The following is a 16915-nucleotide window of genomic DNA, read 5'->3' on the forward strand; positions in this document are numbered from 1 at the left end:
TCGATAGCAGATACAAAGCGATTTTTCGGTAATAATAGCCTCAGCCGTCGAGACGCATTATTCTACTGCCAATGTAAGGTAGCTATACTGCGCTGCACACTATAGTCAAATGAAAGCTACATTTTTACAATGAATTTTACAAAATTAGTGCAAATGAGTGCAATGTATTTACTAAAGTATTCAGTGTCAATGCTAATTTCGATAGAAGTACTTTTTCGTCGAGTTTTTCAAAGAACAAAGAGAGAAATTACTTTTATTCAATTACTTTAATTGCAATATATTTTTATTGATTACTTTTTTATTAACATTAATGACATTCATTCTGCTGGCTACTCAATACAGTGGAACTTCGATAACTCAAATCTGGGGGGAAAGAAAATATACTTCGAGCTATCGTAGTTTCGACCTATCAAGGTTTTTAAGTTATAGAGGTGAAGCATTAGAAGTTCCCGTTATCAAAATTCCACTGTATCAGTAAATCGCAAAGAGCGGTCGATGAACGATGTCTCGATTGGTGAATCGGTAAAAAAATCTGGAAACTTATATTATTCAATTGGAATCATACGGAAAAGTAAAAAAATGGCCCTTATTATCAACATTTTTTTTGTATTATATCTAGATGCCAACTAAGCGCATATACATATACGCTCCGGTAATAGTAATCAGGAAAATTGAGCATACACATACGCTAATCATACAAATTGGTTAAATTAAACCAATGCAATTTAAATTACAATAATTGTGAATTACAACGCAAGTTCTCATGCTCGTATTTTGAAACGAATAGCTTCAGTTGTAACACAGTATTGTATTAAGAATTGTAATGGTTGCAATCTGCAAATATTTGTAAAGGTATTCACGAATATTTGAATACTAATCCTTACAAAAAATAACTTATAAACACAATATTGTCTATGTTTAATATTCAAAACAATTTGTGATTGTAATCGTTACTATACAGATGTTAATCCATACTATAATATATTTACAATAAAATTATTATTTTTAGTAAAATGTCGTATGCTAGAAAAACGTTTGTAGGTGCTACGCACTACATTATAGACCCCAGTTTTGACAATAAAAATGTGTAATATAAAATTCTTAGCATTTAACTTTCTCAGTGCGTCTGAATTCCCGTTTCCACCCAAATCTCTCCCCGCGGATACAGCAAATGGAACGTATTGAGCGAATGTGGCAAATTTATGAAACATAAATCGACCAAGAAGATGCAGGTTCGTTGTCCCATTGTCTTCATTTCTTTGAAACCAATAGGCCATTTTTCATTCTTTGAAACCCAATAAGCCATCAATGTTCTGATTTTCAAGTTCCGCATAATCAAGATTGACAAATAATTCCTTTAAAGTTATTTGCAGTCGGATTCAAAGGTAATTTTCCAGTAATACCACCTTTCACAATTCTCTTTCCTTACGTTATTATGGAAGACGACTTCATTTCGTGGAATTTCACCTTCCGAAACCTTGCTCAAAGATACTTTAACGAGAGGTTAATTATAATAGCGAAGTAAAGGAAAATTTCACTCTCTAATTAAAGTACATAAATGATGCTTACCAGCAGCTCCGGTAACGGCTCTTAAAGTTTGCTCAAATCTTACGACGGCTCTCGTAGATGAGATAATAATATAAAGTTTGTTTCAAGTAGTTCAAGCATATCAGCCCACGAATAACAGCAAAATATTTTAGACTTCAGTTGAAAAGTATGATCGGTTCACATATGCAATCGAAGGACATTTAAGGAGTTGGTAGCAGTGAGGAGGGGAGAAAAAACTTTTTTAAGAGTTTTTTTTAAAAAGCATATACATATATTTATTTAAATGTTTTAGTACTTAAAAGCATATGTTTTCATTAATATTTACTGAAAATTGTATTGAAAAATAATAAAAAATTAGGGAGATACATTAGGCTGCCAGAGGACCTTTCGCGGCACGCGTTTTGCGATGGCCACTCTCGTTCCTCACTGGGTTAAGTAAAATAAAAAATTCAAAAAGATTTCGTGTAATTATTACTTGTTCTACTACTTAATTGAAGCGTTTAGAATAATAAAAATTTTGACAAAATGACGGCCGGTCAAGACGCTTTTTATGACAATTATCATCCGGTTTTTTTAAATAAAAAATTTTTAATGAAAAGAAAAAATCCTTCAATCAAGGACTGCTTTTTTATATTTAAAAGAAGCATGTGAAGTTTGAACCCAATCGGTCCAGTGATTTCGAGTAATAGTGGTCACTAATCTTGAAAACATTGTTTCAGGCAAAATGCATTTAAAGTTTGAAGTATATTTTACATGTGAATAAACGTTTCTTTATCTTTGGCTGATTTTCCATATGAGCTGATTGTAGCTCTCATTAATGATTTACGTGAGCCCGCCGACACATCTTTCGAGCAAAGCATCGCTACTTAAATTTGCTTATATTGGCTCTGTGGCAATATACACATACTCTACTGGTACTCAAGTACGACAGAGGACTTGAGAACCTTTTCTAGATGCAAGTCCATACTTGCGCTTTATTGTGTGAGATTGCAGGGTGCAACTCGAGGGGTGCTAACTCGGTCAATTTTGTTAGGATTGACATCAAATTTACAGAAATTATTTTCAGGATGTTATATTTTAAGAAAATGCAAATATCCAAAAACCGATTTTTTCGAAATTTCTGACTGCCATTAATCCCTTAAAGATCTTAGTTTGAAAAAAAAGGATAATTTAGGTATTGGCAGTTTTGTTTTCAAAATTACGCATTCGATTTGTACTTAAATAATAACTGTTTATATCAACTATTTTGATGATAATTCGTACCCGGGAAGAAAAATTTTAAATCATACTTTTTTCTGCCTCATTTACACAGAGGTATTACAGATGTGGAATCGCATCGTTGCGTTTTTTTATACGATTTAAGAATTTGTTGCTATCCTGTTATTTTTCAGATGGAACACATTTTGAAGATTGCACATCAAACCGAACAAAAATCATTGCGCATGCTACAACACGCACAAGTATTATCGCGCAAGCTATTGCTGGGCAAATGACATTAACACTAAACCTACCGACATATTATATATACCTATTTCTACCGATGGCTGTCAAATGACCGCTTTTGAAATAAACATTATAGTCTTTTCCAGTTGATTGTAATTAATACAGAATTTAGCATAGTCGTGCAGTAAGTTCAAGAAAAATAAAAACCTGGAATTTAACAATCCGCTTTACAAGTATTATCGCGCAAGCTATTGCTGGGCAAATGACATTAACACTAAACCTACCGACATATTATATATACCTATTTCTACCGATGGCTGTCAAATGACCGCTTTTGAAATAAACATTATAGTCTTTTCCAGTTGATTGTAATTAATACAGAATTTAGCATAGTCGTGCAGTAAGTTCAAGAAAAATAAAAACCTGGAATTTAACAATTTTGATTAAAGTCTCAAAAGCGGTCATTTGACCGCTCTGGTAGGTTTAGTGTTAAGACACTCGGTCGAGTGTCGCGCCAAGTACAGACAACCTGCTGTGCAAGGTAAGGACCGCTGAGACTCTTTGCTAGAGTCAACTATTGTAACTGTGTTTGGAATGAAATATTTTATGAACCGTTATATGAATGAGAACAAGTTATTGATACATTCAATATAGGAATTAATGGTTCTGAATCGATTGCCACCAAGATCAATACGATTATTATACCAGACAGTTTCGTCGTTGTCGTCGTCGTCGTCTTCGCACGTCCATTTACCTTTCTACATAACAGATAACTTATACAAAAAATGACGATAGTGCTAGCTTCCTGGAATTCATTTGATAGTAGCTTGTAAGTCGTGGACATAAATGAAAAGCAATTTCTCATAAAATTATATTGCTTGCGAGGTGAATCCATTGATGCAGCAAATAAAGCTTTCCACAGTAAGTATGGAACTCATTGTGGCATCCCAGATATGACACTTAGAAATTGAGGACGATGAATTTATGCATACTGTCTCCTAACCTTAAATTTTGAACTCATATTTCATCAAATGGATCAAGTAGGCAGTGCGCTGCTGAATTAGGATTTTATGCATCTGTATTTATTTAAAATATCGGTAAATCAAGTATTAAATCCAAACGCTATTGAAAAAAGACAGACACTTGCAACAATTATAATAGAAAACTTTAATGACGACAGTCTTCCTGCTGAAAAAATTATGTTTAGTAATGAAGTTTTCTTGTCACTTAATAAACAGATGTGCGTGATTTACCAGTATGAAATGTGTGCAATAAGAAAATTGAAATGCAATTTCCTGATTTAGTGGTCTGATACCTTGATGATAGTTTGCTTGATAATTATTGACTAAACAATACATTCATATTTTATCCGATTCTTACTGAATGCAGCATAATACAGTTTGACATTACTGCAGTACCCATGGTGTCCTCTATCAATTGAACTGTTTCTGACAATGGCTGCCACACTGCAATATATTCTCGATTAAGATTAATAGACATTGTAAAGATGTGAAACATGGAAGTACTAATTGTTTCTTTTTATTTATAGGATTTTGCTCTTAATCTTTCAGATTCCAGTGGGGGTGGAAGGGGTGGCTTACGCGGAGGTGGGGGCGGTGGTTGTGATGGAAGTGAAAGAAGAATGGTCGATATTACACGGGACAAGCCAATTAAGGTTTCCGTTAGAGTGCAGGTTCCGGTCCGCGATCATCCAAAGGTATGGAGTATGCGTATAGTTATCACATTTAAAAACTTAGATTTCGAGTTGTTTTTTTTTCTAATAAAGTTTTGGTTTCTCTTGAATTTAATTCTACAGAATATTAATTGAACAGATATATTTCCAAGAAATTATTACACAAATACCTGTTTCTAAAATAATTTTAGTAATCTTCTTAAGTTTCTATTGTATAATAATCTTTTTAACGATAACAATATAGTAGATTAAATAACTAAATAAACTGTATAGTAGACCTACGAGAGTGTATGTGAATCTTGAGTAAGTAAGGAAGTTCTAATATACTATTAATTACAATGTCGAATATTCTATGATCATATTGTTGAACACTAGATTGCCCAAGGAAGTCATTTTGACCGCTTTTTAATTTCTATTAGAAAAACAATTATGTATATAATGACACAATTTCTTAGAATTTTGTGACTTTTTGTACAACATATAAATGCGTTTATTATTAATTGTAGTTACCACCCCCTCCTTTATTTCCGGTATATATATATATATGTATTATACCTATATTGCCCAAAAGCAGTCATTTTGATTGCTTGGGAAATTTTAAATAATCAAAGGACTCTTATTATTGATCTGAGTAAATTTCTTATATGACCAGTTCGGCTCTGTATTGAAATAACAGTTTTCATTTTTTTTCGATTATCGTCACATGATAACATACAAGTACATGATAAATTGTCGATTTGGGCGTATACTTAATAAGTCGCAGTTGCTCAATAAGCTAAATTAGTACTTTTTATTCGAATCTTTATGCAGTGATACTTGCTCTAACAAGTTGTTTATTTTATTTCTTTTGTGCCCTAAATTCATGAAAGAAATGTCGAATAGAAGTATATAACTGTAAATAATATAAAAAATATTAAAAATTAATTTTAAACAAATTTCTTTACACATTAGTTATTCTTTCACAATGCAGTCATTTTGACTGCTTTGGGCAATATAGGTATATATTAAGTTTCAGTCTTTCTAGTGTTAATATATGTATACAGCTAAATACCTTTATGCTTTCATGCCTATCGAGCCGATCAGTCGTGCATCTTGAGATCAGTACAAGAAAGGAGAATCAATAACGAAATTGCTTTAAAAGAAAATAAATAAACATTTAACGACTTTCTACACGACCGGCGCCAATCGAGCAACAATTATCCCTATGTATATTACAGATCTCGTGCATCGAAGAAACGTGGCACGCAAGAATTTACAGCAGCCAGGCAAACTCAAATTCGAAATTCACAAGTTCCTTTTAGTAATTGAACTACGCAAATGCCATTTATAATTAAACGATCAAAAAAACTTACCTGAAGTGAAGTTTCATCGTAATTATATGAAGAGTCTCACTCGCAAAGATTACAGATATAGTTACCCTCGTGCCCGCTAGATGTCAAAACGTTTAGAGTGAGCTGAAAAAAAAACCCTATACACTGTTTCTTAATCTTGCATTAAAAAAATGTATATTGAATATACCCACGGTGATTCAGAACTAAGGAAAAAACCTGCACGAACATATCCATGACAAGACAAAGAAAAGCCCGTTTTCAAAATTGTGGTGCGACAAGTAATTTCGAGCAATTGGTTGCACCGACATAGAGGTGGCCCACTCTTTAAACATTTTTAAAAAAAAAAAACGCAAAAACTTAGTACTTTTTTTTTAATACTTTCAAATGCAATTGGATCCCAATTTTGGGGTTGATTTCACCACCTAAAACCGTTTTTACATCTATTAAAAAAAAACACGTGTCTTTTAGATTTTAATGGAGAATAACATATTTCAAAACGAACGAAATTGGAAAGGGACACCTGAGGTACCTTGCTTGTCAGTAATATGTTATGTTTAATATTGAAATATTTTAATCCATACAATACGAAGTGCTATCTCTATATGAAATATACAATACACCAATGGTTGTTATTTTTATACTGACCAGTAGAATCCATTTTTCTCTGTGTACATAGTCTAAAGATGATTTATCAATCATGAGCAAAGCTTACATTGAATAAAGTAATGTAATTTATTAATCGTATGTAACTTCTATATGGTTAAGGCATAACAATACACATATTATAGAAATACAAAAGCCACATCTGCTGTAGCAAGTGACATCTCAATCTAATCTAGTCACTAAAATAGAGTTTTAATTCTTATGAAAATTTGATTGGTGTATTGTAACCCTTTCTGGCTCGATGCGGTTTTCCGGATCACGCAAACAAGGCAGACTCGAGCCGTAACTCTCGGTAAAGAAATATAAGAAATTAATTTAGCGGAACAGTGAATCAATAAACGTGAATTTTATTAATAAAAGATAAATAGCAATATATTGTTCTATTATAGAGTACAATGGGGTTAAAAGAAGCACAGCTCCTTCACACGCTGGATATTAGTCAATAGATCCGATCAGTAAAATGTTGTATATGTATTAAGAAGAAATAATAAACATGAGCAACATGCAGAGATTATAACATAATAGAAAAGTTTCATGACGGCGTAGGATTTTAAATAATAGTATATTGTGCACCGAGAGTGAAAACGGGCGTTTCTGCGCCGCGTATAAAGTTGAAGTTCCCGAGGCGAAGCCGAGGATATTTAACAATATACTATTGTTCCTGACGATTGACAGATATTTCTAATGTCTCGAAATTTGATCTTTATCTCTTTCTATACGGAACTGAGTTAGGATGGAGTCGTGTCTCCAGTTAGGATGGGGCAGCCTCCAACTAGCGGAATTTTAATAAAGAGTTGACTCGGAATAATTACATAGTCGCGCTGATGACCAGTCTTCTACTAGGGAACTCGTGATCACAGGTTAACTTTGCTCTATCACAATCAACGTACAATCTCTAAGACACAAGAAAGATCTTATTCACAGAGTAGTCAGTTGTGCAAAATCTTTATAGAGTTATGATGGCATGCATAGCGAAAGTAACACAATGATCCAAATGGTCTGAGTACTGTCCCCACTAAGGAGGAGAAGGAGAGGAGGTGGTTTGCTCCTTGCCCGAGATGGTTTGCTCGATTTACAATAGCTTGAAATATCTTTACGAATTATGGTCAAGCGGGGCGATTTGCTCGTTTGTTTGCAATTAGAATAACCCTAGCTAACATAAGTGGCCGAATGCTCGAACAAAGATTTGTCGCCATTTATATACCCTCAGATGATAGGCCAAGTGATGTGAGGAAAGTGTCGGGTTCGCAGAATTTTATATTATCATGGCAATCTGAATATCACTCGATGTATTGGGTACAGTATATACGAAAACGGAGGTTTCTTGAAAAAATGTATCTAATGGAAGAAATTAACATTCTCGTATAAGTGATTTTAATTGACTTTCCTATCTAATATATCACATATTTAATCTTGCTTACTCGTCAATAGTATTCCACGCAATTGTATAATATCATAAATAATAATCATTAGACCTCAATGTCTTGACACGTATTCAAAAAGGTCTTTATTACTAAAGAACATGGTAATTGCTACAAAAAAAGATGATCTAATGTAAAATATTATGAGAAAGTACAGTAATCTGTATCTGAATGCTGTACCGTATTCTTTTCTTTTTTCACCGGTAACTGACGAGCCGGTATCAACTGGGAGTGGGAGTGGAACAGGCCCAACTCCACCAAAACGAGAGCTCTTACGGAACCTATCAGATAATGCGATAACTTAACGGATCCTGTTGATTTTTGGGGACGCGTAAAATCGAGAAACGCAGCCGTAGGTGCTGATTTTTGGGGTCGCGTAAAATCAACAAACGCAACTGGATGCATGAACGGGAACGAACGGTTACGGAAATGCACGACCGCTCAGACTGCTAGGTTGAGGTAAAGAGGGTCGGAGTAAGAGTCAGACAAATAGTGCGAGATACAGAAAACGAATCGAGAACGCAACAGAACGATTCTGAACTATCAAATCGAAATCCCTTCACCAATTAATAAATTGGGAGTCGTCACCGAAGCTGGTGCAGCTAATCTGGGAAGGCCGAGAACTATATCCAGAGGACACTCAGGTGGACACTGCACTAGTACACGGCAATACACCTCCGGAACACTCACAGAAAATTCATAAAATTTCCTGGATATCGCGAAAGCAACGTGAGAGCAATGCTATACCATATCGAAACACAGCTAGAAAAACTATCAACAGATAGCATCAGAGCTCGAGCCAGTTCGTGACACCTCAGTCGGTGCCCCGAGACATACTACTTTGACAATAGCCAAATTCAAGAACTAATCATTCTGATTGGTCGAGATCCTTATAGCCGATAACTCTTCCTTTACCTCGAGTCCTCCCTTTAAACCAAATCGAGAGCGTTCCTTAACGGATCGGTATATAACTTTGGAGATCCTCCACGGCCGCTTCCCCAGGGCATCTGGCAACAGTTGGGCACCACATGCTTAATACGGGTCAGGTGGTTTCTCCCCTGCCCTTAACCGTATCAAAACTCTAACTCCGCCTGCTCCACAGCCCTTTGCCCATCTCCATTGGGGCGCCGGTATCTCACCCGAGCTTCTGCCGGTCCGTGGAGATGTCTCCGTTGGGTACTCTCCACTGTCGGGCAACTCGGTACGACGAGACTATCTCCCCACGGCAGAATCAAGCACTTTGACCTCAACTAAACCATAACGAAATCTCCCGAGAGCATTGACGTAACTATATGAATCAACCCGAGAGCGTAACTTCTGAGCAGGGTGGCGACTCGAAGGGAACCAGAAAGCGAGAACGTTATCTGTATCGGTAGCCGAAGTCGTCTTGTGACCGTGAATCGAAAAATCATGTCACAGTGCATACATGCTCATATAAAGATTATACTAAAAGTTGTGAATTTTGGAATTCTATCGTGTCTGTGCAAAACACGGTAATTATTTAATTATAATAGCCAATTTCATTTTTCTGAAATAATTTCGATTCCTGCGTAGTCTCATGTCTCAATAAATCTTACTTCACACTGCTAATAACAACGGTCACACAAATTCCACGAATATGTTGAGGAACATAGATAAATATAAACACGTTTTAGATGGATATAAAACATTAGCAGAAGGTTGAGATCGTAAGACGTAAGTTTAGTAATACATGTTTCTCTGTAAAGATTTTTGGATGTGATGATTTGCGTTCCAATCATTATTTTCGTCAACACGTACATACAGAAATATTCGACGAAATTGCGACGCGATTGTTTTACGATCTGTCAAGCAAATGCGTTAAACTTTGCCGCACGATACTATCATCAGTTATGAGGATATAGGTTATTTATTATATAGTGAAGTGTTGAATGGCTCTGGAACTGTTGAATAAACGATTGTGTTTCGCGGTGTTGAACAGGTGGAACTGGTTACGCGGAGCTGTACTCGCTTCCTTCGCCATTGAATACAGTGTGATTTTGCAAACTGCATTTGGAAGGCGATAGAGTTAATGAATTGAGGGGGGCATTCGTGCATACTTTGGTGGGAATATCGTGACTTAACCTATCAGCAAAAAGTGTGACGTTCAGATCAGCCGTAAGGCCGATGCATGTATTTGCAAATATTGCTCCCGCCGCTTGAGCATCGCTGTTGATAATAAAGAACGATAGTGTCTTTCTTTCTAGCTATGCGATAAGAATTATAAAAAATGTGCGAAAGTGAAAATATCCAGGAATTTCCACTAACAATTAGGTCTCGGGAAGGCGACCTTTTCGTACGGAACACTCGTCAATCTCTTAAAGAAATACATAATTAATGTTAAAGTTACTAGAGTGTGCAATGTGACGTATCAATTCGTGCACCTCGATGGGAATCGGGATCTCACCATGGCCCCAACAATTCCGCAAAATTGTTCTCGCTTCTGATCATTTTAGGGCTTTCTTTACAATTTCAACCAGATGTTGGGCGTCAGGCTTTTATACCAACCAAATCAACTTAACGATTCTCGTACTAACGAAAAATCCTCCATCAAATCCAACTCGTGAAGGAAAGGAAAGGAAAATTCGAAAACCAGTAAATTTGAACTCCCAATTACTCTCTTTTATTCAAAGATAATGACAGGCGCGAACCCAAGATTTGAGAAACAAAGTTTAGAACATACAAAAATATTAGAATAACCAAGAAACTGATCCGTATAAAAAAAAAACGGATTTAGACATAATTTTGAATATTCCTATCGGACGCAGCATGGCCTACCCGAAAGTTTGCATTAAAAAGTCCATCGAAGTTCTTGTTCTTTTTCCTTCTCTATTTGTGATACAAAATAAAAATTCCCTTGTTAACATCCTCATTTCTGAATTCTTTGAAAAGGACTTCATTAGTCAAATGGTCGACTAGACGAGAAACGCTGATCATGGTAGAAAGAAAAACTGTACACATATCTGCAGAAGTTTTTGAATTTTCGATTCCAAACTATCTTCACAGCAGTTATCAAAATCAATGTAGAAATTGCTCACGCAATTATAGATAATATTTAGGTCCTATATCGCCTATCCTACGACTGCTGGTAATCTAACATTCTACAGACGACGTCGCCCCATAATGGTTACTAGGCGTGACACTTGAAATCGGGTACTCGGCCTAGACTCGAACAACTTACAAGACGTAAAGGTTACACTAACCTCAAGAACTCTTGAAATACTCGACACCTTCCTTGGTCCTTAACTTGATCGCAGACAATACCAATTTCAAAATGCAAAGCTACGTGTCAGGAAAGATTCACCGAAGCGAATACACAATACACGATATTACTAGTAATTTGGAAGTTTTGGCTCTGCCGATCGGCGGAGTCTCCTGTCTAGATAATTCACATGAATTATCTACAGAGCTCGATTCCTTTTGTTTCCATCCACTAATTAATTGACTCTACATGGAGATATACTAATTGGCACGAGCATTCGCCATTTCCAATATTTTTAATTTATTCGCTCACCGAATCGTGTAATATCGACGTTGTCAAGTTGATACTCAACTTCATGAATATACGCGTGTTGCGGTAACATGACCAGCAAAGACTGAGGAATCCATGCATGCGTGCTTTTGTTTGGGGGGATTCATCCCTCTGTGATATACGTAATTTAAATTCATTGATTCTTAGGCTCATTTCCGAATTTTCCAGATATGTCCAGGCACCCGACTTATTATCGCGGTATTCTCAATTCTTGATTTACTTGTCATCGCCATTCAGCAAAGCTGATCTCGTTTGCGATTTCAGCGGTCTGACGTCATTGCATTGCCGAACAGGTCGCGAGAGTGCTCCACGCATCCCATGAATCTCTTTGACACGAGTTTTATGCGGAAAACGGTGGCATATAGCACTATGTATTTTTAGATGGGGCCCTGAATTGTAACGCCGACTAATGGCGCCGTTTGAGGCGGAATGCGCTTCACTTTTTCCAGCTGATTCCTGCCCCTCGCATCTTGCGGGTTCTTTTGGTCGTCTTCATGTTCCCTCAACAGCTGACTCTTCATACTTCGACAGCGGTGACTAAATAGCAAGCGCGAACAGTGCAAAATTTATACAAGGTAAAATCAAAAGCAAAAGAAGCAACGCGTGTCAGATTGAGTAATGTGAGTATCCTTAAAAGAGCCCTTGAGGTGAATGGGTGTTGCCTAAATAATTCGAAATTCCCTTATTCCTGATAGTAGATAGTCCTCGAAATAAGAGTGAAATCAGATCTAAACATTCTTATAATTCACTCCAAAATGATACATTTTTTTTAAAGCGAATAGAACATAAGCTCATGCTTGTGGCACTGGTAAAATAACATGTAGTATATATTAGTCGTTCAAGAAACAAGGGTTGGCTACATCTTTGAGTTTAAATCGAGAGGTAACACATATCCTTCGAAGAATGAGCTAGTTGCTGGCTCAGCGTTTCGTTATACGGAGGCGATATTCTTATTGCTTTTGCTAAGTTGTGTCAGGGTACTAGACGAATATAGAGAAATTTTAGTAATTGTGCAAATATGCAAGCAAGTGCAGAAACAAGGTGTCAAGGTGTCACATTGCCAAAATTTCAGAGCGCCAATATGCCAGGGTACCAGGGTGGCAGCATACTAGGGTGCTCGGAATCAGGATGGGAGTTAGCCGATCACCATGGCACCAGGATCCCGAAAGGATCAATTTATCATGGTTAACCTCGGAAGCGTCGCGGTTAGAACCCGACAGTAATAGCCTTAGCCGTTTTACCGAAACAAAATTAAATAGAACTAAATTACAACTCTGCAAACAGCCCTATTGTAGTAGCGAACGCTTGGAGATACTCATTGTGATATTCCATTTGCAGTCACGATCACATTAGTTAAACTGCTGAAGAGGTTCGCGCGTGACGTTCTCGAGTACCAGTTGAGCTAGTCTTTCTAATTTTGATGTCAGTGACTATCTTCCTGAACTGAGACAAGTTGGCAGGATGCGAATGAACTCATAATGAGCTAAAAATATCTAAATATTTTAAATTCTAGCCCTTCTCTGGTTTTAAGCCATCCAACGTTGGTTACGCTTGGCGCTGTTGAAGACTTCGGTAGCATCTAGCCATTACTTCATAGATGGTTGACAGATCTTGGTTACAGATGGTGTTGTATAAAATTGAAGTAGTGCTAGCCATTACCTCATAGCTGGTAGCCAATCTTGGTTATGGATCGCGCTATTCAAGACTGCAATAGCATCTAGCCATTACCTTATAGTTGGCTGGCGTAACTTGGTCGCAGTTGACAAAAAGTTGAAACATGAATTTATTTAAGCATTTTATCTTGTGGCTATCCTCAGATATCATTATCTCATATCATTGAAAATGAATATTCGTGGAAAAAGTACACGGAGAAAAAACACGATGATACGTGTATTCTTAACTATGTAGCAAGGTAAAAATATTAATTAGCGAAACCAAACTTGTAATATTTTTTACAATGAATTCATTAGTGCAAACTATCTTAGCTTATTTGAGTTTACTATTACAATTGGTGGATATAATTGTAGTAACAAATACTAATTTCATAGTAAATTATTTTACTAATTTCAAAAAGTCAAATTTACTCACAAAAACAATTGAAATCTGCTATGGACAGTAATTATTATAGTTAGCTATGGATGTCAAGTGTAAATATTTTCGCATATTTTTGGTAAAAAAAACCATATTCAGACAAGTAATTTCCACTTAATAAGAACAGTTAATATGACTTTTAGCAATAGACTGTTGGCAAAAAATTATTACAAATTTCAAAATAATTTCTTTTTATACATATGTTAAATATCAATACAAAGTATGTACCAAGTATAAAAATCATTGGGACTCGCTATATTCTATTGCAAAGTTCCCAAATCGCCTACCGCGAGTAGGGGCCGCACAGCGTGGCCCACCGCCAAACGGCCTAATCGGCCAATACAGCAATCGGCTACCAGAGGGACCGGCATATGGGTCAGACCAGAGCGTAGCACATTTTTCTCAAAATGGAGTCACGTGTCGCCGCATCTACGTTCGCTGTTTCCGGGTTCGGCTAAGAGCGGTCAAAACAATTTATCAATTTTGAAAAAAACATATATCGAAGAATTATTTTCGAAGAATTGTTTTTGAAGAATTGCATCATTCGAAGAATTGTTTTCGAATAACTATTTTCGAAGAACTGTTTTCGGAGAACTAATTTTCGAAGAACTTTCAGTAAAGCCGAATTTGCCATGGAAAGATAGTCTCAACATATCGAGTTGCCCAGCAGAGGAGAGTACCTGACGGATACGTTCGACGAAGCTCTGGCTGATATACCGGCGCCCCGCTGGAGAGAGGAAAAGAACTCTAAAGCGGGCGGAAGTATAGTTTCGTTACGTTTAAGGGCAGGAACAGGAAGCCCCTGACCCGAGTTAAGGATGTGCTGCCCAGCTATCGCCCGATGCTTTGAGGAAGCTGCCGTGAAGAATCTTCAGTTGTTACGTACCAATTCGGTAAGGAATGTTCTCGATTTGGTTTAAATGAACGACTCAAGCGACAGAATAAGAGTATTCGGCCATAAGGATCTCGACTAATCAGAATGATAGTTCTTAAATTTTACTATAGTCAAAACAGTCTGTCTTCGGACACCGATCGGGGTGCCTCGAGTAGCCTCACGTTCCCGTGGTATCTGTTCATAGATTTTCTAGCTGTGTTTCCTATATGGTATAGCAAGTTCTCGCTTGTGTAGGTCTCGCATTGCTCTCGCAATATCCAGAATATCCTATCGAATTTCTGTATGTGTTTCGGAGGTGCAGTGTTGTCCTATAGTGCAGTGCCCACTTGAGTGTCGCCTTAATACAGTTCTCGGACATTACGGAGTAACATAACCAGCTCCAGTGAGGACTCGCAATTTATTAATTGGTGAAGGCATTTTTATTTGATAGTTCAGATTCTGTTACGTTCTGTTACGTTCTCGATTTGTTTTCTGTATCTCGCACTATTTGCCTGACGCTTACTTCAACCCTCTCTACCTGAACCTAACAGCCTGAGCGGCTGTGCACTTTCATAGCCGTTCACTCCCGTTCGTGCGACCAGTTGCGTTTGCTGATTTTACGCATCCCCTAAAATCGATAGGTTCCGTCGTCTGTCTATCAAACTATTGTCTTTTTGATAGGTTCCGGAAGAGCTCTCGTTTTGGCGGAGTTGAAACTATTTTACCTCAACTCTCAGGTCATTCCAGTTCCTAAATTCCTGGTGAAAAAAAGAATTGGTTTATGCCCGCCTGGTATGCGGATGTATGAATGAAAGGTGGACGGCCAAAGGTGACGTAGGTTAGTTCTCGAATTTTCTTTATCGGTGTGGAGTTAAGAAAATACGTTACAGTACGTGGATAATATGAATATAAAAATTCCGAAATAAGAATAATGGCGCAGATGAATGACCCGATCTTGGTTGAGTATCACCGGAATCTTCAAAAATTAAAAAATAATTTGTTTTAACATTGAAAATGCACATAGGTGTCATTATGCAGATGACATTAATACTTGAAATGTTAATAAAAGCAAAAAAATTTTTTGAAATTTAATTCTCATCTAGCTGCCATCCAATTTTTCGCTAGCTGCTACCAAATTTTTTAACACTGCTACTAGCATATGCAAGCGTTATATGGTGAGCTCTCTAATAGCTAATCAAGCTAGATCGTGATGAGGAAAAACTCAAATTGCCTAGCTAACGGCTAAACGATTCTGGGGCACCATTTCTGTTCGGAATGCAACTTCCATCCGAGTGGTAATTTTTTCATCCGAATTGTAGTGCGCGAATCTTTTTTTTGATTCTAGTCGAAGCATAACCCCTCGTGTATCTATTCACTTGTTTCCACACGAAATCTACGGCTACGTTCATCTTACTTGATTCGATGAGGCTATGGGTACGTTTATTGCAGAACGAGTAGTGATTTCCTAGGAATTGTTTCTGTATTAATAGATACTGTGTATGATTTTTAGCTGTATTTACATGGTGAATTTTTCGGAGGACTATTCCTAGGGTCTTTCTTGTATATTCCGGCAACTACCATCGCTCGTGCGTGTTTTGTTGTAAAATCAGACTTTAAATCCTGTGTAGTGACTTATGTGTTGACACCTCGTTATTATTCTGCAGCGATTCTTCCACCTCGTATCTTTCGTGCCCGACTGCCGCCTAAAAAGTGTATCGGCTGCGCACGTTTCCTCCCGAATAAAACTGGTTCTGTACGCGCGCGTTGTTTTACGTTGCTTTCGTATCACACTAGCTCATTGAGCATAGATGCCTCGCAATCCTTATCGCGTTCATCAGGAAGGATGTCGCCATTTTTGCAATGCTTTGTCCAAATTAAAGCTGAGCTTGAACACCTGATGATCATCAAGGAGAAGGTCTCTGCTTTAGATAACTTGGCGCTTCAGGTTCGGCATCTTACTGACATGTCATCGAACTTGTTGGCAATGGTTTCGAGGTTTGCTGCGGAGCTTACCACCTTTAATGGAAAATGTACGTCTCTGGAGACTCTGGAAACCAGTGTTGTCTTCATCGCTCAATGACTTGGTGACGTTGAGTGAGGTTTGGATACTTTGGTGGGGCATCTATCACAGATAGGCATGACGGGCATACAGAAACGTCTTGATCATCTCTCCCAACAGCCCCACAGCACGAAAGTTGTGGTTTCAGGATTGCCTGTTATTGTCAGACATGATCTTGTTGCTACGGTTACAAAGCTTAGTGCTTCACTGAGCATCTCCCTCCAACTCCCTGAGCTTGTAGA

This window comes from Cephus cinctus, unplaced genomic scaffold, assembly GCF_000341935.2.
Source record: "Cephus cinctus unplaced genomic scaffold, Ccin1 Ccin1_scaffold0205, whole genome shotgun sequence".
Taxonomy (NCBI): Eukaryota; Metazoa; Arthropoda; class Insecta; order Hymenoptera; family Cephidae; genus Cephus; species Cephus cinctus.